General features: G+C 37.2%; 1 long non-coding RNA gene across 7 annotated transcripts in view; it reads right to left on the reverse strand.

Annotated features, from left to right (window-relative positions):
- Positions 1–27,806, reverse strand: part of LOC123382920 — a 169,007-nt gene that overhangs the window by 19,906 nt on the left and 121,295 nt on the right. For 6 of the 7 annotated variants that reach the window (XR_006592091.1, XR_006592093.1, XR_006592090.1 and 3 more), the window contains 5 exons: positions 19,834–19,957; positions 13,157–13,188; positions 11,812–11,924; positions 9,478–9,624; positions 7,134–7,209 (listed from right to left, as the gene is read on the reverse strand). This is a non-coding gene — a long non-coding RNA (uncharacterized LOC123382920). Of the gene's footprint in view, positions 1–3,813; positions 5,919–7,133; positions 7,210–9,477; positions 9,625–11,811; positions 11,925–13,156; positions 13,189–19,833; positions 19,958–27,806 lie in introns of those variants that run through there. The other variant, XR_006592092.1, reaches the window with a different exon arrangement.

Below are 27,806 nucleotides of genomic sequence, written 5' to 3' on the forward strand. Positions count from 1 at the left end.
TAATTCCACAGAGGCCAGCAAGAGACGCTTTTATAAACATATTCAGAGTTGTGCCTTGCTAAAGAACAAAGAAGTAGAGAGTTTTGCATACACAGTAGTCCCCTTTATTGGTGGGAGATACTTCCTCAGACTCCCATCAGTGGATGCCTGAAACCACAGGTAATCCTGAACCCTATACATCCTGTTTTTTCCTATGCCTACATACCTATGATAAAGTTTAATTATAAATTAGGCACAGTAAGAGATAAAAACACAATAAATAATAATAAAATAGATTAAAACAACGTACTGTAATAGAAGTTATGTGAACGTGGTCTCCCTCAAAGTATCTTACTATATGGTACTTCTTGTGATGATGTGAGATGATAAAATATCTAAACATGATGAGATGAAGTGAGGAAATGATGTAGGCATTGTGAGGCAGCATTAGGCTACTATTGACCTTCTGAAGCTCCATCAGAAAGAGGATGAACTGCTTCTGGACTGTGGCTGACCCTGGTAACTGAAACTGCAGAAAGCAAAACTGTGGATGGGAGGGGATGTATGTGATCAACTCACAGTGAAAGGAGGGACTTGATTCACATATATACACATTTGAGAGAACATTGAACACATAATGTTTTCAAAGGTAAACAACACTCTATACATATCTTGTGTTTTATGCACTTTTGCAAGTTATAAAACCAGTCTCGTTTTGTCATTGTCAAGCCCCAAGAATATGTAAAGATGACAGACATTTGTCTCTTGAGTCAAAATAAGGCATATAAGAACTAACCAAATCATAGAAATTGTAGCATGCTTTTACCTCTTCATGAGCAATTATTATATTTTGGTCAACACATGTGATATCTTGCTGAAAACTATATCTTTAATTTCTTTACAATTAGAGAGTGGAAAATATTCTGATATAAAAAATGGTCATAAATTTATCCCTATGGTAGGAATCCATTAATGTGTGGGCTTCAGCCCTTATCAAATTTACATTTACTTATGACATATATATCATTTAAATTAAAAAAAAAAATCAGGGATGCCTGGGTGGCTCAGTCGGCTGAGCATCCAACTCTTGATTTCAGCTCAGGTTGTAATCTGAAGGTGGTGGGATCGAGCCCCCTGTCAGGCTCACCCTGAGCATGGAGCCTGCTTAAGATTTTCTCTCTCTCTCTCTCTCTCTCTCTCTCTCTCTCTCTCTCTCTCTCCATCTTCCCTTCTCCCCTGCTCTCATGTTCTCTCCCTCTCTCAAATGAATTTTTAAAAATTTTTAATTAAAAAAATAAATAAAATAAAAATTATTGCTCCATTGTAGGAAAACGTTTATCTTCAATAGCTTTAACAGTATTAATGAGGATGAAGAAGTCTCCATTCTCTGAAAGAGAGAGAAACTATAGAAGAGAACTATCACCTAGGCTGAATGGCTTGGTGGAAAGCAGCCATAGATGGGCAAAGTTAGATTTTTAAGATGCTGCCAAAATAAAATTAGAACTCGATAGCCTTGACCTGAAGCATTTGTAAACTATCAATGGCAATAAAGATTAGATGGTTAATGGCAAAAATGAACAGCTACTTATATTTAACCCAAATATAGTGAATACATCAGCATCTAGGAAATAGTATGTTATCAGCCTCATAGAACCATCAAGATGGTTCCAAGTCCACAATCTGATTTAATAAGCATAAAAACCAGAAATTTCCCAAGATTCCTGGGTGGCTTACTTGGTTAAGCATCTGACTTCAGGTCAGGTCATGATCTCATAGTCTGTGAGTTCAAGCCCCACAGTGGACTCTGTGCTGTCAGCACAGAAGCCACTTCAGATCCTCTGTCTCCCTTCCTCTCTGCCCTCCCCCCACACTCGAGCTCTCTCTCTGTCTCTCTCAAAACTAAATAAATAACTTTAAAAAGTCAGAAATTTCCTTAAATTGTCTACAGTTTTATCATCAGCTCTCATTAATTTACTTGAGAAACTTGCTAGCTGTGTTCAAGCAAATTTGTGTTTAGTTTCATGCTTCATAGTTTGTTTTGTTTTGTTTTGTTTTTTGGAATGTTAGAAAGGGCAGTGGTGTAAGTGAAGCCTTGGACCAGCTTCACACACAGGTAAAAGATCCATTCAAAATGCAAAATAGGCCAATGCATTTTAATATAAAAGAGCACAAGAAGTTTCAGATGCCACATAGCAGCTAACCTTTAAGAAACCTCCATTTGTTGAATGTTTGTGTACTATTAAAGGAGGAAATCCACAATTATCTGAAAATGCTATTACATTACTCCTCACTTTTCCATCTACATATCTGTGTGAAGCTAGCCTATCTTCATATACTTCAACCAAAACATCATACAGAAACAGACTGAATGCAGAAACAGATAGGAGAATCCAACTATCTTCAATTAAACCAGTCACTAAGAGGAGTTGTAAAAATGTGAAGCAATGCCACTTTTTCACTACAGTGCTTGTTTAGGAAGAGTTATTTCCCATAACAATATGTCAATGCATAATGGGCTTATTATTTTCAAATGAATTAATGAATATTATTAAATTTTCATTTTAAGTTTTATTATAAGTATCAAAGAGATATAACATAAACAAAACCCCTGAGATTGTTAATACTTTATTTTTATGTTTGTTTATTTATTTTGAGAGAGAGAATGTGCACGCATGCCAGTGAGGGCGGGGGAGAGAGCACGAGCCAGAGGGAGAGAGAGAATATCCCAAGCAGGTTCTGTGCTGTCAGCACAAAGCCAAAGGTGGGGCTCAAATTCACAAACTGTGAGATCATGACTTGAGCAAAAGTCAAGAGTTGGACGCTTAACTGACTGAGCCACCCAGGCACCTCTTGTTAATACTTTGTAAGAGTAAGAGATCCCGAGACCCCGATGTGTTGTTAAAGAGCACAAGTTTAGAATGCAACACAGGTTTGAGTCTTACCCCTGATAATTATTTGTGTGACCATGCATAAGAACTGAACCTCTCTAAATATCAATTTCCTCACATGGAAAGTGGAGATAACAGCTGCTTCAGTGGATCATTGTAAGTTTTGAATCAATAAATAAACAAATAAATAAAATTTTACTTATATCTATATCTTGCATATCTAGGTAGATAAATGGAGAAATAGAAAGATAGATAGCCCCGGGAAGGTAGCAAGTGCTCAGTAAATGAAAGTTCTTATTGTTATATCCCTAAAGCACAAGGCAAATATGTGATAGACATGTAATGAATACCATAGTACTGTAAAATCTAAAACAAACAAGTTTCAAGATGAGATTTGTCAATAGTGTCTAAAGCTGGATGGGTTAAGAATTGTGTGATTCCTTGGTGAACTTTGAAGAGGTCAGTCTGAGAAATAAGGTAGTATGAAATGCTAGATTGCAAGGAGCTAATATGAGTGGTAGTGAGAAAGTAAGATGGGAATAGAACTCTCCTTCCAGAGCTGCCTGAGCAGCTGTGGGTCCTATGGCACACATTCAACAATATCCTGACTATGAAATCTAAGTTGAACAATGATGTGAGAGTCCCTGAAGACTGAAGTTCCCTTGCAGCAGAAGATTAGCGAGCAACCCACGTTGGTATATTCTGCCTTATATTACCATCATATGTGGGCCAATATTTTACCTCCACCATCTCCCCCTTGGAATTTATGATACCAGAAGCGTCTATTAAAATGCCTTCCCCAGAATACATATGAGGTAAAAAGTAAAATTGAATTGGGGCGCCCAGGTAGCTCAGTTGGCTAAACGTCCAACTCGATTTCTGCTCAGGTCGTGATATCACCATTCATGAGATTGGGCTCAGCACTGACAGAGCAGAACCTGCTTGGGATTCTCTCTTCCATTCTTTTAGCCCCTGCCTTGTTTGTGCACACACATGCTCTCTCTCAAAATAAATAAATAAATGTTTTTAAAAAGTAAAATTATATAAGTAATTTCTACAGCTTAAAAATATACAGTGACCCAGACAAGTGAATGGTACATAGTTGCAAGGTGTGATGCTAGAAAATGTCATCAGATGCTTTTGAAACACCTTTAACTTGATCTGTCAGTCTCCAAGGCAAATTCTCCTTGTGGACCCATAATCTGTTAATAGCAAGGACAAAGATTTTATTTTTATGTGCATATCTATGCAACAAATTTACTTTCAGTTATTAAAACCCTACTACTCTTAGCCTTTCTGGCCTACTAATGGCTTTAGTAACATGCTGCATTTATAATTTTTGATTAGGTTTGAACCCAGATGGCCTATATGTGACATACAATTAAACTTTATTAATTTGGATAATACTAATTCAGATTTTGCCTCTATTCAGGTATACAATTAAGTTTGCTCTTTTGCTCTTTAGAAGAAAAGATTTTATAAATAACTCAAACTCCAACCTGTATCACATAGTATTTTTAATAAATTATTTAAAAGAATAGACAACTTTTCAAGCTGTCAGTCTCCTCCCTTAAAATAAGCAAAATGAAAAAATAAATAAACTAAGCAAAATGGTTGTGTTTCAAACAGTGAGATCATTAGAACCATCTGGAGAGATTTTAAAATACAAAGTACCCTTAACTTTCTGACCCAAGCCTACTGAATTATAATAAGTTTAAATCTATAAATGAAAAGATGTACTAGTAAATCTTATGATTAACCAAGATTGAGAACCACTGGACTGCATTATTTAAAAAAAATTCTTTATTAGCCAATTTAACCTAAGCTATGCTAAGGCAATAAACTACTCCAAAATCTCTGTGATTTACAAGAACAAAGTCTATTTCTTATTCATTGCATATGTTCATTATAGTTCAGTGGAAACTCTGCTCATATCTGTCATCTTCATACCTGGGCTCAGTGCTGATAGAGTAGCTTCATCTGGAATTTTGACTGCCTTATGGCAGAGGGAAAAGAGATATGGAAAACCATGAGCTAGCTCATAAACCTTTGTTAGGAAGTGGTGCCACTTCCACCCACAATTCATTAGCCAAAGCATGTCCTATGGCCACTCCTAAATTCAACAGAGTAGGGTTGTACAATCTTCTCACAAGGAGAGTAAGTGAATAATATCAATGACTACCCTATATACATTAAAAAGTGATATTGATTATAAAAATTATTCACTTACAAAATGGTCCCTATAATATTTAGCCTGGAATCTTAATTTTGGATCCTCTAAACGCAGACCCTAAAATAAAGATTAGAGGTGGACAGATTGTTTGGAAGGTAAACCCAGGAAGACATGTTAGGAAGTTAGGAACATGAGACAGGGAAGAGAGAAGTGCCAATAAAAAGCAAGAGGGGCTTAGTCTTGCTGGAGACCTTCTGAGAAATCTTGTGAGACAAACATCAGGACCCTCCCACCAAAGAAAAGGGAGTCTGGGGCATTTGTCTACCACTCCCGTCACCATTGACTGAAGGTTGCCTCCCAGAAGGTTAGCTCCCTCAAGCTTTCTGGTTTAGCTTTCAAGTGAGTAAGCTCTAGTAACACTGGAGGAAACCCTCAGGCAGAGAAAGGGGAGAATGCAGGTGTACCTAAGGTGGGAAACTATCACGGGGTGGGAGTTTTCCACAACTGCAAGAAAACTCAGGTAGCCAAAGAGACATTGGCAGATTGTCAACGGCATCTGCTATACCTAGTTCAGAGTTGGCTTCCACTTGTAATTAGATATCTTATTGCCATACATTTCATTTCTTTAAGTCAGTCTGATCTATCCCAAAGTTAGTCCAAATTGATAACTTTTTTTCTATCCACTATTAGCACTTAATAGTACCTTAGTTTTCACCTCAAGTATTAACTCAGGTTAAATGTGAATAATCACCTGAAACACATGTTGAAAAAGATCCAAGATCAAGTTTTGTGTGTCTTGACCAATTAAGAATTTCTTCCATGGACAAAGAGAGGATATACATAGTCACGCATCTGTTATCCTTTCATTTAGTGTGATACTGTGGGAGGAGGTAGTGCTAAACAAATTACTGGCTGACTTGAAGCTTCGTAATATTTATTATTTACATTATTCAGAATGGCAAGGGATTTGGGTAATAATGATCTATGATTTGATTCTAAAAACTTAAGCAACATACAGAAAGTAGGAAGAAAACATATAACTCCTGGATTTGGGAATATCCTAATGTCAAGAAAAGCCATTCCCATATCCTTAAGGATGAAGTGACTACCACATTTTCTCTCCATAGAAATAAAAATCGATTTCCCAACAGGAATTTGAAAATTTAAATTTCCCAACAGGAACTTCAAATGATTGTGACTGTTTTCTTTCGTGCTTCCAGACGTCTTATTAGGACTTTACTGTTTTTCTTTCTATAAATTGTAAGCAAACCTTTAGGAGACTGAACACCCACCCCCTGTCTTACCTCTTCTGCCATCAACTATTAAGCAGGTCTTGGTGAGGACAAGGTGCAAGCTGGCATATCCTCACTTTTTTAATTCACTAAATGTGACTTTTACAGCTTCCTCAGCTTAAATTTCTTTCTCTGATTTGAACTTCAGCTTCATTAACCAAATTTTGACCTGACCCATTATGTAGATTCCGAGTCTAGCTTTAACTGATTTAAGATAGTTAACTCCATGTCTCCTGGGTCAGACCCTTCCCAGGCAGGCATTCTATTATTTATGGTCTCCACCTGATACCAGCCTTTTTCCTGTCCAAGGTTCTGCTGCCTTTTGCACTCTTGACATTCCCTGACCCTTAGTCAGCTTATCACAAAAATTAGACCAAATAGCCAGTCCCTCAGGGAAAAACAAATGGAAGTGTCTTGCCCTTTTCCACAGAGAAAGGCGTCTTTTACTCCCTGGTCAAAATTCAGCAGCAGAGTGCAGAGAAGAACATTTTCTTTTTTCCACAGGAAATGAAAACCTTAAAAATTTGTAGCCCCTGAGTGCTTTCATAAGATGATAAGGTTTATGATCCAGCCATCATTTAGCCAAAAGCAACTTTTCAAAAGGCTTAGGATATTTGATAGAGTGTGATTATAAATTTATTTCAGCTCTCGCCAATGACATTTAGATTATGTAAACTTCCCTGGATTTGCTCTGAGAAGATTTCACATGAATATGAAAATGCTACCCATTAGTTGTTGTCAAGGGCCTATGCTCTGGAGTCAGAACCTCTCCAGCTGTGTGACCCCGGCCACGCTACTCACCTCTCAACATATCAGTGTCTTCACTTGTTAAATGGTGATGATAATGCCAATGTTATAGAGTGGTTGTGAAAATTACCTATGTAAATAAGAATATATGGATTTTACATGTAAGACCTAGAGATATATAGATTTTTGGCTATATTTGTCTTCACCAGAAGAGCAGAGAAATATTATCATTTATAAATTATAAAGATCAAAGAGCTAAGAAAGAAGTTTAGAAATTAAATGATTAGAAGTGCTTCTTAATTTAGTAATTGTGATACTTTTATTATTTTAAGTGTATTTATTTATTTTGAGAGAAAAAGAGAGTGAATGGGGGAGGAGCAGAGAGAGAGGGAGAGAGAGAGAGAATCCCAAGCAGGCTCTGCACTGTCAGCATAGAGCCTGATGCAGGGCTTGAACTCACCAACCTGGAGATCATGACCAGAGCTGAAGTTGGTCACTTAACCGACTGAGCCACCCAGGTACTCCAGTAATTGTGGTACTTTTAAATCATGGCCCCCAAATTATTTTATACTACTCCCATTAAGATATGGTGTCTATATTGCCCTCCACCACCTTAATTGGGGTGGACTTGTAGCTGTTTTGAACTCTGCAGGAAGGCAGAAGTGGCAGTCAGGGTCATAAAGGCCATGCAGCTTCTGCCTGGTTCTCGTGAAGTACTTACTTCATACGCCTTTTGGAGATGCTGCCTCTCAGAACCCAGTTCCATGCCGTAGAAGCCCAACCCACAATGAGAGGCCAGCGCTTTGATCAATAGGCTCAGCTGAGCCCAGGCTCTGAAACTTGTCAGCTCACACATGTGTGTAAAGGAGCACCCACATGATTTAACCCCAGCCATTTCTGAGTCTTTCCAGTTGAGGCCTCTGTCATGGATTTTCTTTAAATCCACCTCACTCTACCTTATCCAAAGTCCTGCTGTTAGAATCTACGAGCATAATAAAATGGTTGTTTTCTCTACAACTAAGTCTGGGTTGATTTATGACCCAGCAATATATAGCCAGAGCAGCAATGCCAGCAAAATAATGGAAATAGTCCAAAAGGAAATAGAGGACTGGGATTGTCCATATTGAATACTTTGAATTTAAGAATGGACAACACTAAAGGCACCTGGGTGGCTCAGTCCATTAAGCGTATGACTCTTGATTTCGGATCAGGTCATGATCTCATGGTTTGTGATATTGAGCCCCACATTGGGCTCTATACTGATGGCCTAGAGGCTGCTTGGGATTCTCTCTCTCCCTTCCTCTGCTCACACTCTCTTTTTCTTTCAAAATAAATAAATAAACTTTAAAAAAAAAAAGAATGGATAACACTAAAACATCAAGATTATTCACACCTTATAAAATGGTTCTTCCCCAATTTTGGAACAATTTTCTCTGCGGCTATATAAATCATTATACAAACTTCATTGGAAATTCTGCTTATCAAGCCTAATCATTATTGTCATAATGCTCTTTTTAAGTAAATAAATTTCAATGATATATGTTATAGTATTAACTACTTAATTTTAAAAAGATGTATAAGAGTCTAAATTACTTAGCACACTGTGAGGCAGGAGATTTCAAATTTTAAAGTGTTAAGAATAACCTTTGGATGCTTGTTAAAAGTCTGATTCTAAGGCTCTCCCACAGAGACTCTGATTCAATAGATGTGCATTTTTGACGGAGATTCTGATACTGGCTAGTCAGAAAAAAACTTTAAAAACTATTCCTGAAGAGCCAATAGGGTACACAAAAGAAGTACGTAACATAGCCTCTGCCTCAATAATTTAATGTGAATTCATAGAAAAGACATAAAAAAATATAAAAACAGCATTTAGGCTTCCAGTTGTGTTTTGGGTTCTAATCCACCAGACCCAACATTTTTCTTCTTTAATTTGAATTGTCAGGTAGGAGAAAAACTAGGCCCAAGAGTGTGAAGTTTTTCCAACTGACAGAGAATTTAAGTGATTTACTTAATGATGGATCTGATTAACACATTTTGTTTCCAACTCATGAGCTCTATAGTCTATAGATTAAGTGAGGAATTTAATGTCTTAAAGTTTAATGTTACTTTCCAAGGAGATTAAAGGAGAGCTCTGTGTTTCACACTGAGTGAGTATCCCAAGAAGAGCTTTGAACTGAATATACATTTATGTTTCTGAGCCATATATGTAATGGCTCAAATACAATAGAAATTTATATCTCACTACATGGGAGCTCAAGGAGGGTAAGGATATCTCTTCCATGCAATAATTCAGGTGTCCATGATCATTCCATATGGTGGCCCTACCATCCCCTAGTTCATCACTGTCATCTGCATCCAGTCTGTGGAAGGGGAAAGAAATACAGAGGAAGCACACCTGTTTCACAAAAGCCTTGGTCCCAAAACAGTACACATCACTTCTGCTAATTACATTGGTGAGAATTAGTTAAATGGCCACATCCTGTTGCACAAAGACCTGGAAACTGTGGTTCCTCATCTATTATTATCCGCTTTCCAGCTTCCGCTGTATACCACAGAAAAGAAGAATGGATTTTGGTGGACAGTTAGCCACAACTGGCATACATGAAGGCATATCACTATATTTCAAATCACCTGAGATAAACAGCAGTTTCTAAAGGCTTCCAGAGAGAGAAAAACAAGACACTTACAAGAAGAAGAAGAAGAAGAAGAGAGGAAGAAAGAAAGAAAGAAAGAAAGAGAACAGGAATCAGAATGTCATCAAAATTTCTCAAAAAGAAGACAGAATGGAAGACAATGGAAAAAAGTCTACACAATTCTAAGAGAAAATAAGGGTCACCCTGGGATCCTATACCTAGCAAACTATTGACACGTAAAAGGAGGCAGATTTTGCAGACTTGGGCAATCCCAAAAGATTTACCTCCCAAATACTTCCTCAGGAAGTTACCAGAAATGTGCTCTACAAAAGCAAGGGAAGAATCCAACAAAGAGGAGGACATAAAATGCAGAAAACAGAAGGTCTAAAAACTAAAAGTGAAATGAACTGAATTCCAATAATGGTGGTGAAAAGATACTCCAGTGTGACAGCTGGGCAGCAAACCTAGACAGCGAGGTCTGGATGGAGCAATAAGATGGATTCCAGAAAGGATAAGCTTTCCCACTCTGACCACCACACCCATCCCCCCCCCCCCACCACACACACACATTGAACTCATAGATTCCTTGTTGTGTCTGACTCTATTGAAAGAAGTTTTAATGTTTGGTCAGAGGGTATGGGGTTTAACTAGTGATAGGTACATAAAAATTAAGTAACTGAAAAGAAAAGAAACATATTACAGTATACTATGTGACTCATCTATAAATTATATTAAGGCAGTTATAATAACATAAACACTAAATGTTCATTTAATGAAAAATTGTGACAGAACACGTGGAGGGAAAGAGAGTGAAAAATGTATGGGGTTGGTAGGGAATGGAAATGTAAGAGCACAAAATCCTCATCTTTCACATACAAAAAAAGTCAACTGATAAGGTCTTCAATTGAAAAATTGAGAGACAACAGTTTAAACACACTATTGGGAAATATGGAGAGCCTTAACCTGGGCTCCCCAGAAAGCAGAGCCTGAGGCAAAGGCTGATACACTGCCTTTATTACAAACTTCAATGACAGAGAAGAAGAATGAGAGAGATATGAGGGGAGTGAAGTGAATAAAGGGGAAGCACTAATCAAAGGTGACTGTCAAGTTGTAAACCAAGCCAGCCACTCTTGATATCAAGCACCACTGATGGCTTCTTTTCACAAGACCATCCTGTGAGAGGCTATATAAATGACTGTGACTTGAGACAGTCCATTATAGTGGGAGTAAAGAGAAGATTTAGCCACAAGCTTCCATATCTTATTGGTCAAAGTTTCACTTCATATTTTTGAGTTAAGCAAACATAGTCATCAAGTGCCAGGCAAAGCTCAGTGTCAATAGGGAAGCCCTGGATGTGAAGCAAGAGGCACGGGAGGTGGGCTGGAAGTGAGAGCCTCTTTGGTCATGACTCTGGAGCCCACACAGAGCTGGTCACTGCACAGGTGACAAAACAAACTCTCTAGAGACAAGTGAGATTGTATGACTCTGAAGATACGCATAAGAGGTGCTTGATAAAGAAGGTGACCAAAAAAAAAAAAACAAAAGAAAGAGAAAGAAAGAAAGAAAGAAAGAGAAAGAAAGAAACTATAAGAACTAAATGGAATCTCTCACAGAAAAGAGGGAATTAGGGGTTGTACAGATTGGGATAGGATGCTTAATATATAATTTTATTTTTTAACTAATGGGTATGTATTATTAGATTAAAAAGACAAATTTAAAAATAATTAAAAATACTTTACATAGAACAATTTATTCCAGACACTTATCATTGCAACTAGGAATTGCTTTTAATTTTCACAAAGGCTAAATCAAAGTAATTTCTTTAAGTTAAGACATTTCTATTTCCATGTTACTAATATACTGAATGTAATCAATTGCCAAAATTCATAGACTTGGCCAGCAATTTGAAAACTCTTTGGTCTAAGGACTTCTTTTCACTCTTAAAATTTCTGTAGGTTTTAGTTAATGATATTGACTACATTAGAAAAGAAAGCAGATGTTAAGAAACATTTGTGTATCAACTCACTTATCAATAATAAATGTCATAAATAACATATTTTTATTTTTAAAAAGTCATATTTTCTAAACCAAAATACCTTCAGTGAGAGGAGCAGCATTATTGAACGTTTTCATTTCTCTCAAACTTCTAGCTTGTTAGAAGACCTTTCATTTCTTATATCTGCTTCTGTATTCAGTTTTTTGTGATATGCTGTTCGGTTAAAATACATGAAAAAAAAAAGTAGCCTCACAGAGATATGTTGTTAGAAAAGTAAGGAGTGCTTTAACAGTTTTTTCAGATAATTATAGTTATTCATTGATTCTACACCAAAATGTGAAATCAGAAACCAAATCCATGAACTTTTTGTAGTCTGTTACATTAAAAGCCTTTGGTCTATCTTGCACTTTGAGTGGAACTTTTTGTTAACCACACATGATTAGTCACTTGAAAATCACTGATCAACTGAGGTATTCAGATCTTCCAAATGCTAACCCATTCATTTTACAATGTCAAAAAATCACATTCATCAATATGATCATTATTCTCATTAGAAAAGTCTTTAGGTATTAGGAAACTCTCTAGTTCATGGTGGTGAATACAAGTTTTCCAAATTTTGAATTTTTGTGTGAAAGCTCAAATTTTTTCACTGGCAACAAATAATGTCAGTTGCTTCTTTAAAATGATCGGCTCACTTCATTGAGTTTCAAGAAAATATCTGCCAAATAAATCAGAATAGCCCTAGTTTGCCTGACAGTTCCAACTAAATATGATGTTCCATGAAAAAAAGGGGCTGTTTCAGCATATAGGTCAAATATACACGTTTTTCTCCAAGACAGCCATCTTAGTTCAGTATGCAACTGAAGCACTTTATTTTTGCCCAGTTTTATTGAGATGTTAATATATTGTGTAAGTTTAAAATATACAGTGTAGTGAGTTGATATATGTATAAATTGCAAAATGATTACCACAATAAAGTTATTTAACATATCAATCACCTCACATAGTTACAAATTGTGTGTGTGTGTGTGTGTGTTTGTGTGTGTGTGTTGAGAACTTTTAAGATCTACTCTTCTTAGCAACGTTCCAATAGACAATATGGTATTGTTAACTGCAATCATCAGGCTGTACATTACATCTCAGAACATGTTCATCTGATAACTGGAAGTCTGTACCCTCTGACCACTTTCACCCACTTTCCCCCTCTCTTACCCCGACCCCTCACAACCACCACTCTGTTGTTTTGTCATGCAGAATGTTAACATGACATGCACGCAAAGGCTGAGATTTAATAAAATTAATAACCTTTACTTCTTTATAAAGATATTCTGAAGTGTAACTGGCATTTTTAACTGCAAGTGTATGGCAATGAAAACTCAATGACTACTGGTACAATTTGGGACCGCGGCCTCAATTCGTGTTGACCTTCCAGCAGTTTTACCTACCGTCGCTTTTCCACCATACTTGCAAATGTCGCCTGAGGAAAAAGGCAAATGACATTTTACTATTATTATGAAAATAATTTTTCCCTTGAAGACACTCAGAAAGGATTTCAGGGACCCGCAGGCTCTAGGGACTGATGTCCACAGAGAAGTACTGAAGTACTGATGTGAGCTCTGACTGTCATAAAAGATTACGAGCAAAAGTCCTCACTTTTTTGCCTGGCTGAAATAAGAATTGAGTTAAGGCATTCAAAGTTGTGCAGATTGTACATAGGCAGTGGGATACAAGAGCAATGACACTTGATCACAGCTTGGAGGACCTAAATCCCAATGTTGTCATTCACTAGTCATAGGGCCATAGATTAGTCAACTATGCTCCTTTGAGTGTCGTTCTCTCCATTTATATATTAGAAGTAATTCTATCCACCTCTTAGGGTTGTTGGATACACTAAAACTACTCAAACGGTGATCCCTTAGGGGTGCCTGGGTGGCTCAGCTGGTTGTCAGATTCTTGATTTTGGCTCAGGTCACAATCTCACAATTTGTGAAATTGAGCCCCAAGTCGAGCTCCGCACTGACAGCACAGAGCCTTCTTGGGGGTCTCTCTCTCTCTCTCTCTCTCTCTCTCTCTCTCTCTCCTCTCTCTCTACCCCTCCCTCTGGTCTTTCTCCTTCTCTAAATAAAAAAATATACCTTAAAAAAAAAAGGAGTATGATCTCTGAAGTTTCAGCATCAATATCACCGGGGAACTTGTTAGAAATGCTAATTCTAGAGTCCCAATCCATACGTGTTGACTCAGAATACTTAGAAAGGAGGCCCCCAAATCTCTCCTTTATCAGGTTCTCCAGGTGATTCTTCACCCACACTAAAGTTTCAGAAGCACTGATGTCATATAGGAAACTGTAAACATTATGAATTTACATCATCATCATAATAAGTAGAAAAGAAAGTCTTTCCCATCAAAGAACTATATAAGATAGTTATTTGTGTTTTTGTTTTAGGCTCCCCCACCCCCATCATGACATTATTAAACATACCTTATTCATAGTTGCATCATTCACCATAGGGGAGCACTGGTCTTCCTTTTGTTAAAATATATGTATTCCATAGAAATGAATTTTTTTTTATTTTTTAAAAAAATTTTTTTTCAACGTTTATTTATTTTTGGGACAGAGAGAGACAGAGCATGAACGGGCAAGGGGCAGAGAGAGAGGGAGACACAGAATCAGAAACAGGCTCCAGGCTCTGAGCCATCAGCCCAGAGCCTGACGCGGGGCTCGAACTCATGGACCGCGAGATCCTGACCTGGCTGAAGTCGGACACTTAACCGACTGCGCCACCCAGGCGCCCCAGAAATGAATTTTTAAAATACAGAACCAGGAAATAGGCTGGAGTAAGGGGAGATAGCAAAGAGTATGTGTGGAGAAGCAGTGGGAAGTCATGCTGGATGTGGTTAAAGTAGGGGATGAAATGTTTAGACTATTTACAATGGGCAATAAGGAGGCACAGATTCTTGATTCGTAAGGAAACATGGTGAAAGGCATGTATTAAGAAATGGAAAGTGGTGCCTGGGTGGCTCAGTAGGTTAAGTGTCAGACTTCCGTTCAGGTCATGATCTCAGGGTTCACAAGTTCAAGCCCCACATCGGGCTCTCTGCTGTCAGTGCAGAGCCCACTTCAGATCCTTTGTCCCTCTCTCTCTCTCTCTCTCTGCCCCTTCCCCACTTGCTCTCCCTCAAAATCAAATAAACATTTGAAAGAAAGAAGAAAGAAAGAAAGAAAGAAAGAAAGAAAGAAAGAAAGAAAGAAAGAAAGAAAGAAAGAAAGAAACTTGGAGTCACAGTTCAAAATGAATTGGAAGGGAAAGGACATGAAATCAAGGAGTATTTCATCAGGACCATGCGTTCATTAGTTTCCTCTCGGTAGAATTTAAAAGCCCTCCACTGAAGTTGGACAAGATCCACACATTCACAGGTATTTGGTAGAAGTAAAACCCAAGATACAGACAACTGCAAGGATGAGTATGTTATATATTCAGGATTTTCCCTGATGCAGTGCTTTCACCTTCCATATCACTTCCAAGCCCTCCTGTTAATTCACTGTCCTTGAACACTTGTTCACAGTGGACTCCCTCCCCACGTGCCCTCCTTTGCTCAGCACCCCTAGTTTTCCCCTTGCAGTGAAGAATATCTTTTATATCCTATCCTTTAATTCTCTCTGCCTACTATAATTTCTAAATGATAAACTGTTTTTGCAGGAATTTCTATGCTAAAGGAGAGGAGATATGGAGAAGCCATATGTCACGGTCAGAGGCTGCCTCTCTTCCCGCACATATAAGTAGTTAGCAACAGCTTTTTTAAGAGAATGCACTGATTCTGGTATTTTTTTTAAAAGAGAGGAAAATTGAGGGTTAAGGAGAGAGGATAAAATGAAAGCAGGAGAGAAGCAATCTCTGTGCAATGCAGACTTGGAAAAGATGAACAAGTCAAAAACACAAGGACCTTGAATCTGATGTGGGGTTTATCTGTGTGTGTGTACTGGGGACAGAACCAGGTCAGAATGTCCTGCTGGGTTTTATCTGTCCTGGAATGGAATTACCCTGAGTAAAACTAAAAACATTTACTGTGGGGTAGAGGATAGCAATGGTTGGAGAACCCTCAGCTTTGACCCTTAATTAAGCCAAGCTAATTACATTAATAAAAGATTATCCAAAGCTAACCCCGTCAAAAGCATTCAAATTGCTCTGCACTTCTGGCTGCAATTATACTGGGAAGCAAAAGCTAAAAAGAGGAGAGTATCCCAAATCATGTGACATTAAAGCTCTGAGGGAAGGCAAAACTTCAAACTCACGGAGTGGGGAGTAGATCCAAGAGTGGGGGGGATTTAGCATCTTTGATACTGCACAAAGGTGCATCCTTGACTTAATTTAAATCGAATCCAAGTGCTCAGAGTCAGTTAAGTGGGGTGAAATATAAAGCCTTTTCAATGTTACCTAAAACTTTTGGATGAAAATTCAATGAGGAGGTGATTTCTTTATAGCAGTATCATATATATGAAAAATGAAAGTTAAAAAGAATGCTTGAGAATGGGCTCATGACCTGGGCCTGGTCATGCATTGGGCTCTGCAGTGAGCATGGAGCCTGCTTAAGATTCTCTCTCCCTCTGAGCACCGTCCCCACTCTCACAAGCTCTCTCTCTCTCTCTCTAAATAAAAAAAAAATTAAAAAAACCCAAGACCTATTTATTGGAATTAAAGCATGGTAAGATTAACATAACCGTAATCAATTTGGTCCCTTTTTACTCATTCATAAATAAGACCTACCACCGTTCTAGGTAACAAAGATACCACCATGAACAATGCATAGACAGGGTTTCTGTCTTATAGATTTTATATTCTAATAAGGGAGATGAAGGAAAAAGAAGTAAACACGTGACTATAAATATACAACTATATAAACCTTGTAAGTGCCAAATAGAAAGAAAAGTGACTAAGATAGAGAAGAATTAGAAGGTAAGCTTAAATAAAATGGTTAGAGGAGGCATCTCTAAGGTGACATTAAATTTGAGACCTGAGAATAAGATACTGTGTCTGCAAAGGGTGGAGACAAGCTTCCTCCTGCAAAGACCAGCAGCACATAGGCCCCAAGGAAGGAAAGAGCTAGACGTGTTCAAAGCTCTAAGAGAAGACAAGTGTGAGCAGAGCATGGTGGACAGAGAGGGGCAAAGGATGAGGCTGGAGAAAGAGGCAGGGCTCAGACTATGAGGACCTTCTGAGCTATGCTGCTGACACAAAGTAAAGAAAAATGAGGACAGGAATATGTCCAGCGGAGTGGACAACCGCAGTATGATGGGTGACATTAACCAGAGCAGATGCAGTGAAATAGTAAGATTCACAATCAAGCTGGAATGAGTAGGAGAGAAAGCAGGTAAGAGAGACTCATACTTCTCTCTCTCTCTCTCTCTCTCTCTCTCTCTCTCTCTCTCTCTCCTCTCTCAAATTTGGCTATGAATGGGGAGCAGAGGATGGGAGAATTGCTGGAGGGAATATGGGGACTCAGAAGGTTTTGGGTTTTCTTCCAAATATAGAAAAGACCAGAGCATGTTCTTGTGCTAATAGGATTGGGAATGGTCCAGGGGAGAAGGAAGAGTTGGTGAGAAGCATGGATGGGATCCAGAGCATCAGCAAAAGATTGGATATGAGCAGAAACAAGGTAGGAAAAGAGACTGTGTGGATACAGGTCAAGGTGCGAAATTCTCTGCAGAAACTTTGACACTCTCCTCTACCCCCCTCATCTCCACATGACCTCAGAATCTCTGAACTATTCCTTCCAGTTCACTTACTCTTTTCCTCCTGAAAGTCTCTCAATTTAAACTATTGACACATCTTATCCGCTTTAAAATCCTTAAGAATTTCATTGAAATAACTGATCATTTTTCTAAATACCCAAACATTTGCAAATATTGCACTGCCAGTCCAAAGCAGAGGTTATTTTTATACAATTTTTAAACATTTATTTATTTGTTTGTTTATTTATTTATTTATTTATTTTGAGAGAGAGAGAGAGAGAGAGCAGGGGAGGGGCAGAGAGAGAGGGAGACACAGAATCCGAACCAGGCTCCAGGCTCTGAGCTGTCAGCACAGAGCCTGATGCAGTGAGCCAAAGTAGGATACTTAACAGACTGAGCCACCCAGGTGCCCCCAAAGCAGAGGTTATTTTTAACAGACAGTCCTGCAATTTTGTTTATATAACATAATGTGGTAAGTGAAACATCTTAGAACAAAAGATAAATTAAAGGTGGTCCCTCCTCCAAAAAGAGGCAAAACCCAGAATCACTACATGCAGTTTTCCATACATTATTCCTCAGTTCTTTTTATTATATTATCAAGGTTTGATATTCATGTTTCCATCCATGGCACTTCCACTTTTCAGAGCAGTGTGGCATTCAAATCATTTCATGAGCATAATATCCCCAATGCTTTACAAAATGTGTCTCTTCTCTTAAAATGTGTATTTATATATTCCTATACCCCCTTCATTTACTTTCCATTGTTGAATTAAGAAAGAAATAATAGGAGATTTAAAATAAATCATATTACCCTGCCTTGTCCAACTGGATAGGTAGGTCATTTTCAAATACAATCACAAATGCTGTTTTAGTATAAAAGAGTTCTTAATTTTTCAAATCCAAATCACTGCTACCATCAGTCAGTTGCCTGATGTGAAAGAACATGTAACTTAGATAAAGCTGGAGCGGCCAGAGCAATCACCACAAATCACCAGTTAGAAGGCTGCTTGCAGCAGTGATACAGGCTGGAAAGTTCTCCCCTCCCTCAAAAAACTCCATGAAGAAGCTGATGTGGTGTTAAAGCTAATAGTTTACAGTGGCTTCATGCCCTCTGTCATCCCACTGGACCATGCAAGTAGGAGATGAGAGGAAATTCATCCTTTATGCTGATGTTACACAATGTCATTTTGTAATTTACAGGTATTGATAAATTTCATTTGATATCAAAATTAATTGATAAGTTTATAATTGAAAGCAGTGTTGAGAAAGTTTTAAATAAAGTTTCAAATGTCTTTAAATTGACCAAAAACCATCTAAACTTTAGAAGCATTTCTAACCTTCTACAGAAAAAAAGAATTTCCTCTATAGTGTGAGTTTTAGGTAGGTAATTTAATTTGTTCAACTGGTCCTCTCTCCACTAAGAAACATCTGCCCACAGAAATTATGTCTGGGTCGGGGGGTGGGGGGGAGGTGCCTGGCTGGCTCAGTCAGTGGAGGGTGAAACTCTTGATATCAGGGTTATGGGTTTGAGCCCCACATTGGGTGTGGAGATTGCTTAAAAATAAACTCTTAAAAAAAATTATGTCTGGGTTCACAAATGCAGGTAGCATGCCATTTTGAATAGACTTTTTCCAAATACCAATTAAACTCAAAATGAAATCCCACTACATCCCCACCAGAATGACTAAAATTAAAACCAAGGTAGCAAATGTTGGTGAAAACATAGACCAAATGAACTACTATTGTTGATGCTAGCATAAATTTGTAAACTGGTAAAAAAAAAAAAAAAAGAAAAGAATGGAAAAGAAAAGAAAAGAAGAAAGAAAGAAAGAAGAAAGAAAGAAAGAAAGAAAGAAAAAAACAAACAAACAAACAAACAAACTTGGGAAACTATATTTCCCAATATAGTTGGGAAACTCTGATGGCCAGTTTTAAGTACTAATGTGACATCACTGAACAGCAGATTCAGCAGAGATGTGTGAAATAGATTCATGTGAACCGGTACAGACTACTCCATCTTTCCTTTGACTAGAGGTGAATCTTCACCTTAACCCTGAAAAATTCCTCCTAATTATAATCCCCCCAAAGACGCACATATATGTTCACCAAAAGCTATCTACAAGAATGTTCATAGCAACAAAATTGTTAAAAGCCAGAAACTGGAAACAACCCAAATGTTCACGTATAGGGGGATGAATAAGTTGTGCTGCATGCATACAATGGAATAATATTCAACAAAGAACAGACTGCTGCCATATGCAACCTCACAGGTAAAAATCGAGAACACAGTGTTGATCAAAAGGGCCCGACAGCAAAGAATAATGATTCCTTATATGTAAAGTTTAAAGCCAGACAAGACCAATCTCTGGTGCCAGAAATAAGAATAATGGTTACCTTTGTGGAGTGCTGGCACCTGTGAAGAGGGACAAGAAGCTTCCCGAGCAGGTGATGGAGACACAGGTGTGTTCATTCTGTCACACTTCCTTGAGCTGTGAACCGATGATGGTGCCCTTTTCTTCTGAATGCATGTTACACAACAATAAAATAATTCTACTTAGGAAACTTTTCTGACATAGCAACTGTGCAAATTCATTTTCCTCAGTGGTTTCTCACTATATTATCTTAACTGTGCATCTTTTTTGTTAATTTTTTAATGTTTCTTTATTTTTGAGAGAGAGAGAGACAGCACAAGCAGAGGAGGAGCAGGGAAGGAGACACAGAACAGAAGCAGGCTCCAGGCTCTGAGCTGCCAGTACAAAGCCCGACGCAGGGTTTGAACACGTGATCCAGGAGATCATGACCTGAGCCAAAGTCAGATGCTTACCTGACTGAGCCACCCAGGCGCCCTTAACTGTGCATCTTTGAAGAAGAGCAGGGACTTTAGAAATAGAATGGATTGCAAGTCCTGGCTCTCTGACTTACAAGCTGTGTGAATTGGCACATGTTTCCTCTCTAAGTTTTTTTTTCATTTTTTATGTGAAAACCATAGTAATATCTCCTTCATCAGTACATAATGAAGATTAAAAATAATATATTAAATTGCCAATACAGTCTCTTTTCTACAATCCATAATCCTCAGAGCAGATGGGGTAATCATCTTTTTTAAAAAAATATACATCGTATTATATTAGTCTCCTGCTTAACCCCCCCCCCCAATTACTTGGAATAAAATAAAATCCTTAGCATGGTCTGAAAGGCTCTACATGGCCTGCCCTCTTCTGTGACTTCAGTTCCTACAATATTCAGTCTCACTCCCTGCGCTACAACCATACTGCCTGTTTTTAAACACAACTGGCTGTTGCCACAGAGCCTTTGCTCATGCTGCTGTCTCTGCTTGGAATCAAGCCCCACATCCATGCAGGTTCAATTCTATCTCCAGGCCAGTCTTACATCAAAAATCATCTTCTCAGGAAAAGACCTTCCCTGAAATCTCAATACAGTAGTCTCCTCAGTCAATCTCTATCCTGTTGCTCTGTTTTACTTTCAAAACTACCTTTACTGCTTGTTGAAATTACTTCAATGTATTGTCTTTCTTCCGTCATGCAGCCATTCACCTCAACTAAGCCAAAAGAAGAGGGTGATAGTGTTTGTCATGCATTACTTTATCTTCCAGCACTAGGAGAATGCCTGGCAGACAGGGGATGCTCACTAGCTGGCTGCTGATTGAAAGAGTGGATTACCTGATGACCAAACAATAGATATTCCCCCTGTCTGCCTCCATAAAAAGAGTCAGTGTTTCCTTCAAGGATCCTCTCAATACAAATCTGGACTGGAGATGAGGAGAGGACCCCTTGGAACATCCTTGTATCTCAAAAGATACAAGTTTATGAATCCAGAAGTACACTGACTACAATTGCTTCTTGAGCCATTCAGTCTTTATGTGACGATTCTGATTTCCTTCCTATTATAGACCTTTGCTATCAGGGCAAGTTCAAGGGGAACCTAAAAGAAAAATGTGGTATACCACCTTATGGCAAAATGTATTCATCTGACAGTATAAACAGTTTGAAATTGTAATCACTAAAGACATTGAACCTCATACATGGGATTCTGTGTTAAACATGATTTTTGTAACTGCACTACAGCTTTTAGAGAACTGTGCTTAGGGCCCTTTATCCCCCCTGGGATTTCAATGGAGAAATCCTAAAATCCCTGCCTTCAATGTGGCTCTTTTAAAAGCAGCTCTTCTTGCTATCCCTGGGAAAACAGATTTTTAAAATCTTAGTCATTTTTCCAGGTGTAAATTGAGCAATCCTTTCAAGACACCAACAATGCTGTTAATCCCCCACTGTCTCTTGTCTACTACAATTTGTGTTTTCTTCCTTATTATCTAGTCTGGGGCTAAAATAATTAATTAGAATTAAAACCAATCACCAATATGTAAACCAAATCATCAGAGGGAGTTTTTCCAATGTGTCTCTAAACTGAATATTTAGATCTACTCTATTCAAAATCACTTATGTCTGAAATTATTTAAAAACACGTTTGGTTTAACAATCCCCAGAAGTATGAAAATGATATATAATCATTCTACCAAGTTATGAGAGCTGATACAAAAAATTTTGTGTCACCTGATTAATTTGGGAGCCATCAGGAGGATTATTGTTTCAAACAACAATGAATTGTACCTCCAGCTGCAATATTTTTTAAAAAACAACTACCTTATTAAATGGGGTTTTAACTTAATCTGACACAAAAGGAATCTGATTCTTAATAGCTAGCATAGATAGAAATGCCCTGGGAGTAGGGCAGGAAAGGGTGCAGAAGAGGGAAATGGAAACACACAACAAATGATCTGGAAGCCTGATAAACTCAGCCTGGTAGGGGGGTGTCTGCTTGAGAGAGAATTAGTATAGAGGAAGAAAGATGTTGATGCCTTTGATCTCTGAGAAACCCTGGAGAGGCAAGACTTACACAGTTAAGGGTTAAAAAGAGATTAAAAACAAAATGCTTACAGGAGATGGGGTGGCAAAGAGAGCCAGAAATTTTTAGAGAAATAGGAGCCACAAACATAGGAACTACGATCAATCTCTACCTTCTCACACTTCATTCAGAGCTTTCTTCAAACTGCTGAAACCATGTGACTTCATAGCAGTTGGGCCAACATTATGAAATATTTTTTTAAAGCGACTCTCAGAGAATGAAATTTCCCTTCAGTATCATAATTAAATAAATGTTGTTAAAAGGAAACTCTAATAATGAGTTTAGAAATTAGATCATTTCTTTCCTCAAGAGGCAGCCTTATTTTATAGTCCAGATGGCAATGCTGACCCTTATTAACACAAATTAAATTGCACATATCACCTAAATTGTGCCACATAGTTTTATCCAAGAAAAACAATGAATATTAGCAGCCCAGCTTTATACAGAGGTTCCTTCGCTGATGAAAGAAAGGACACTCATCAGAAAAGATTAATCTTATCCTCTGACATTGAGATCTAAATCAGCTATATAATTATTACATAAATATGAGAACATAATTTTTGCATCAAAGATGTGTTGGAGAAAACCAAATCAAACTTATTACTCTAATTTCAATTGCTTTGAAGAATGACATCACTGATACATTGGATGGTCCAGTACAGTTAAAGACTAATTAAATTGAGTGAAGAGAAAATGTTTGAAATGTTTCATTCATGAAATCCAACAAATGAGAGTGCTCTTTATTTAAAGTAATAAAGTTCTCTTTCTTGAAAAGTTTTAAAAACACATTTCAGTTGGATAGTAATCATGCTGAAAAATATTCCTTACACAGTCAAGAGTGAGAAGCTCTATAGAATGAACATCATAAGACATCTACACAATGAGTAACATGAAATTCTGACAAAGTCAAACAAGATGCAGAGAAAAGCAATGATACCTAGCGTGAATACGGTAATATCCCTAAGTGCACGAAGCACTGACTGAGTACAAGAAGAAATTCACATTAGGCACCTGTTATTTTATAGCAATGGTCCCATGATTAACTTAACGATGGGTGTAAATTGTAATAACTTTTCCATCATGTAAGACGCACTCAGAATATCAGAAGAATCAAACTCCAGATTTGACTAATTTGGAGTATGACAATCAAAATACTACCCAGAGAGGCTGTGGATGTACTGGTTAGGGATGTGGACTCTATGGGTGAACTCACAGATTTCCATTCCACTTCTGTTGGCATTGGCCTTGCCCAAGCGACCTGACCTCTGGGGGCATCAGTGTCTTCACTCAAACACAGGGATAATACTATTGGCAGCAGCACTAATCTTATATACAGATATAACAACATCTTTTCGCCATTCGTTTTCTGATTTTACCACAATACACAATACAGAGCCGGGTTCTCCACTTTGCAAGACCAGAAAAGGTTCTTTGTCAATCCACCTGGAGTTCACCAGGTTCTCAATAATAACTTTATAATAACTAAAACTGCAAGAGATTGTAACTAGGAATGCCAATCCTTAAAAATAATCCCCTGAGGTAAACATTATTATACTTGTGTGTCACGAGAGAAAACTGAGGTTTTGAAGTTTAATGCTCCCAAGATAACAAAGCAACTCAACGGCAGAGCTGCTCTTTAAATCTAGCCTGTAACACTCCAATACCACTCTGCAATAGTAGTTCCCATAAATGTTTTTATTCTGCAATAAAGATGTATAAGGGCACCCATATTTTTATAATCTAGCACGGTGTTTCACAAAGTGTGATCTGAGAACTCCTGGGGGTCCTCAAGACCTTTGCAGGGAGACCGTGAGGTCAAAACTATTTTCATAATAATACGAAAACATTATTTGCCTTTTTATTCTTATTCTCTCATGAGCATACAGTGAAGTTTTCCAGAGGCTATATGACCTGTGATGTCACAACAGATTGAATGCAGAAGCAGATAGAAGAATCCAGCTGTCTTCTATTAAGCCAGACATTAGAGAAACTTGCAAAAATATAAAGCAATGCCAGACTTCTTGCTTAAGTTCTTTATTTTTAGTTTTAGAAAATAAGATTATTCGTCATTAAAATGTTATTTCTGTTACCATGCAAAGAGTTTGTTATTTTTAAATAATCAATACATCTTTCAAAAGTTTCTTCAGTTTTAAGTTTGAATATACAAAAAATCTCTAGACATAGAATATACAAAAAATCACATAGACAAAAGTGCATTGGGGCCTCAATTTTTAAGAGTCTAAAGGGATCCTAAGAACAAAAAGTTTGAGAACCTTGAAGAACACTCATAGTATTTATGACATTGTCAGCACAAAGGCATAAGTGAGAAAATGAGATTATACAAGGAGCGGTTTTCAATGAGCAGCTAATTTAGCTAGAAAGTTATCTGGGCACCCTGAAACTGAATGTCCTTTTTATCACGGCCTCCACCCAAACCGAGGGCATTTTTCCATGATGACAGAACTTCCAAGAGATTATTGCCAGGTGATACTCTGTGGTTTTTAAAAATTGTATGGGAGTAGAATGGAATATGAATTAGGAAGTGAGAAGTTGAATGCTTCCATCACGAGATTTTATTGTGTGTGTTTTAATAGGACTTCAAATTTTAAAAGATTATCAAGGAATTCCTTCAACACGATATACTGAAAGAGGGTGAAGAGCTTAGCTTGCCACGAACTGTGATGAGCCTTTAATTTAAAAAAAGGTATACACGTATGTGAGTTACAAAAATGTAACCATAATGAAATTGTATATAATTGCTCTTATATTATATATCACAGCATGTGTTATATACTATGAGATAGATATAGATAATAAAATAAAAACAGGTGACAGAAGAAATTAGGAGGTTCACCTGATCAGTGTGACAACTTCCTTGATGTGTGGGTAGCTAGCTAAATGTTCACAACACAAACTTCTATCCCTACCCAGAACATGCATATATTTAGATGGTGTTTGTCCCCTCCAGTTGATCAGCAAAGTAACCATAGAAGATTTTTAGACCAAATTTTTTTTCAATTTGTACTATGTGTACTTTGGGGCTTTTTAAAATCTTTTCTGCCTTATTTACCCTATGTAGAGAATAGTAGAGCATAGAAAGAAATAATTCTCACGTACTTAGACCAGTGCTAATGGTTAAGAAGTGTAAAACCAAAGCCTTCAAGAATGACAATGATGATGACTCATCCATCAAGATGAAAATGTATTAACAAAAAAATACAAATTTGCTAAACAAAGTCTGGCACATCCATACATAACCTACATCATAATAGAGGGGTGGGAAGAATACAGTAGTAAAAATACTTGCCCCTTTAATAAAACAGGGTCAAAATACTTTACACCAGGCATTTTGACTCCAAAATTTCTTAGATCCACTATTTGACATAAACTATTTCAAGTAAGTATAAAAGAGCAAAATATACCAAAGGAAGGTTGTGAAAAGGAAACACGTGCCCAACAAACGGCCACAGCCTACTTCTCAAACACAAAGAAAATACCATCAAATGCTGTTGAGTCTTCCACAAATATAAAGTCATTTTCTTAAAGCAGGTGATGGTGTGGAAGAAAGAGATTTGACTTTAATATTTAATGTTATTAGAGTTAGCAAGCATGAACTCAAGATTATTTTTCTCTTTGATTTACATAAAGGTCAACTCCTGACTGAAAAATTTGAGTTGCAGGTGGGATATTTAGTTTCCTAGATGACCTCTAATGGTCACCCAAGACACACATTGGCATGTGAAACTAGAGTTATTTATATTATAAAGTGCAAAATGATCAAATAAGAAGGATCCTGAAAATGTCCTTTAAAGGTATCAGAAATTTTCAGCTGATAAAATAAATTGAGAGTATATCAAAACATTTAAAATGCATACCATTAATCCTGAAATTCTACCTTTAGGAATGTATCCTAAAGAAAGAATTTGACAAGGGCTCAAAAATGTTATGAATAGGGAAGTTTATTTCAGGTTTCCTTAACAAGAGACTATAATGGTCAGCAACGTCAACTGGGTAAACAGATTATGGTATATCCATATACTGAAATACTAATTCCTTGAAAAGAAATGTGTTAGCAAAATAATATTTAATCAAAAAGCAAGTTAAAATCAGGGCAAAATAGCATAATCCTCAATACCATCTTGGCTCAAAAATTATGTGTGTGTTTATCTGGAAGGTATGTAATAAATAACCAGAGGATTAAAGGTTAATATTTGATTGGAGAAATTATAGCTTTCTTAGACAAATTAATTTTCTACTTTGTTCTATAATAAATAATGTTTTGTAATAATGAATATATTTCTCTGAAAATTAAATACATAGAACAATATTAATCCATGAGATTATAGCCATTCTCACACAAAAGTTAATAAAGAAGAATTTTCCCTGATCCAACCATTCATATCTATGACAGATTTTGCAAATATCCTCAGGACAATCTTCCTGACTGACTGACATGTTTTTTCTTTCCCTCTAAGGAGTTGAAAGATAATCCAGTATCCTGTGCACACTTTTGTCTTAGAGTTTTATTTTTCAAACCACACCTTAATTTATAAAACAAGAAAGCATACTATAGATTTATTTTTATTCTTGAAAGAATAAAGAGTTTTTATTTAGGTGACTTTATAATAGGGTAATACCTCTGAAGTTAAATATATAAAAATAATCGACCATTCTCTCCCATCACTGCCAACTTAAAGCATGTGTTTTATCTTTTATGTACTGTTGAAAAGAATGATTTCTTCAAGGCTCCTGAGAACAACCACCAGTAGAAACGTCTGAACAAAGAACAGACTTTCTTAAGATTACATGTGTCTGGATGCAGAAATACTTGCTACACCTGGCTGATTACAAGTAATCTGAGCAAATAACAGATAATCAAGATCAATTTCTCTCTAAACAGACCAGCAGATACCCGGAAAGTTAGTAAATTTGACTCATGACTTAACAGGCGATGTTTATCCAATTGTCCATAACAATAATGTTAAAAGAGTATTTATAACATTTAATGACAGAACAACAAAACAGTTATCATTAGGGTAAATTCTCATCCTCGTGAATAATTTTTTTTCTATTGTATTTTGGCCAGTTGTACTGATCCAGCAGGAGTTGAAATTTAAAACCAAGTAATGTGATTTCTTTGTTAACAGGACCCAAGCTAATATGGATCATTGAAATTAGATGTTTTTTTTCTTAAATCCAACTTCCTCCTCCACTGACCCTCTTTATCAGCCAGTAAGCCAAACTGCAGAATAACCTAAGCTACCCTTCTGCTTTGGGTTGAAACGCTTAATTAGAGTGCCCTAAATACAGACCCAGAAGAAAAGAATCTGTACCATCCCAAAACTGCCCTTAAGCTAACAGCTAAATTATTTAGAATCAGCTATACTCATCAGAAGATGAAAACTACAACACTTTAACTGAAAAACTTCAAACATGAGCCGTCA

The sequence above is a fragment of the Felis catus genome, chromosome F1, assembly GCF_018350175.1.
Source record: "Felis catus isolate Fca126 chromosome F1, F.catus_Fca126_mat1.0, whole genome shotgun sequence".
Taxonomy (NCBI): domain Eukaryota; kingdom Metazoa; phylum Chordata; class Mammalia; order Carnivora; family Felidae; genus Felis; species Felis catus.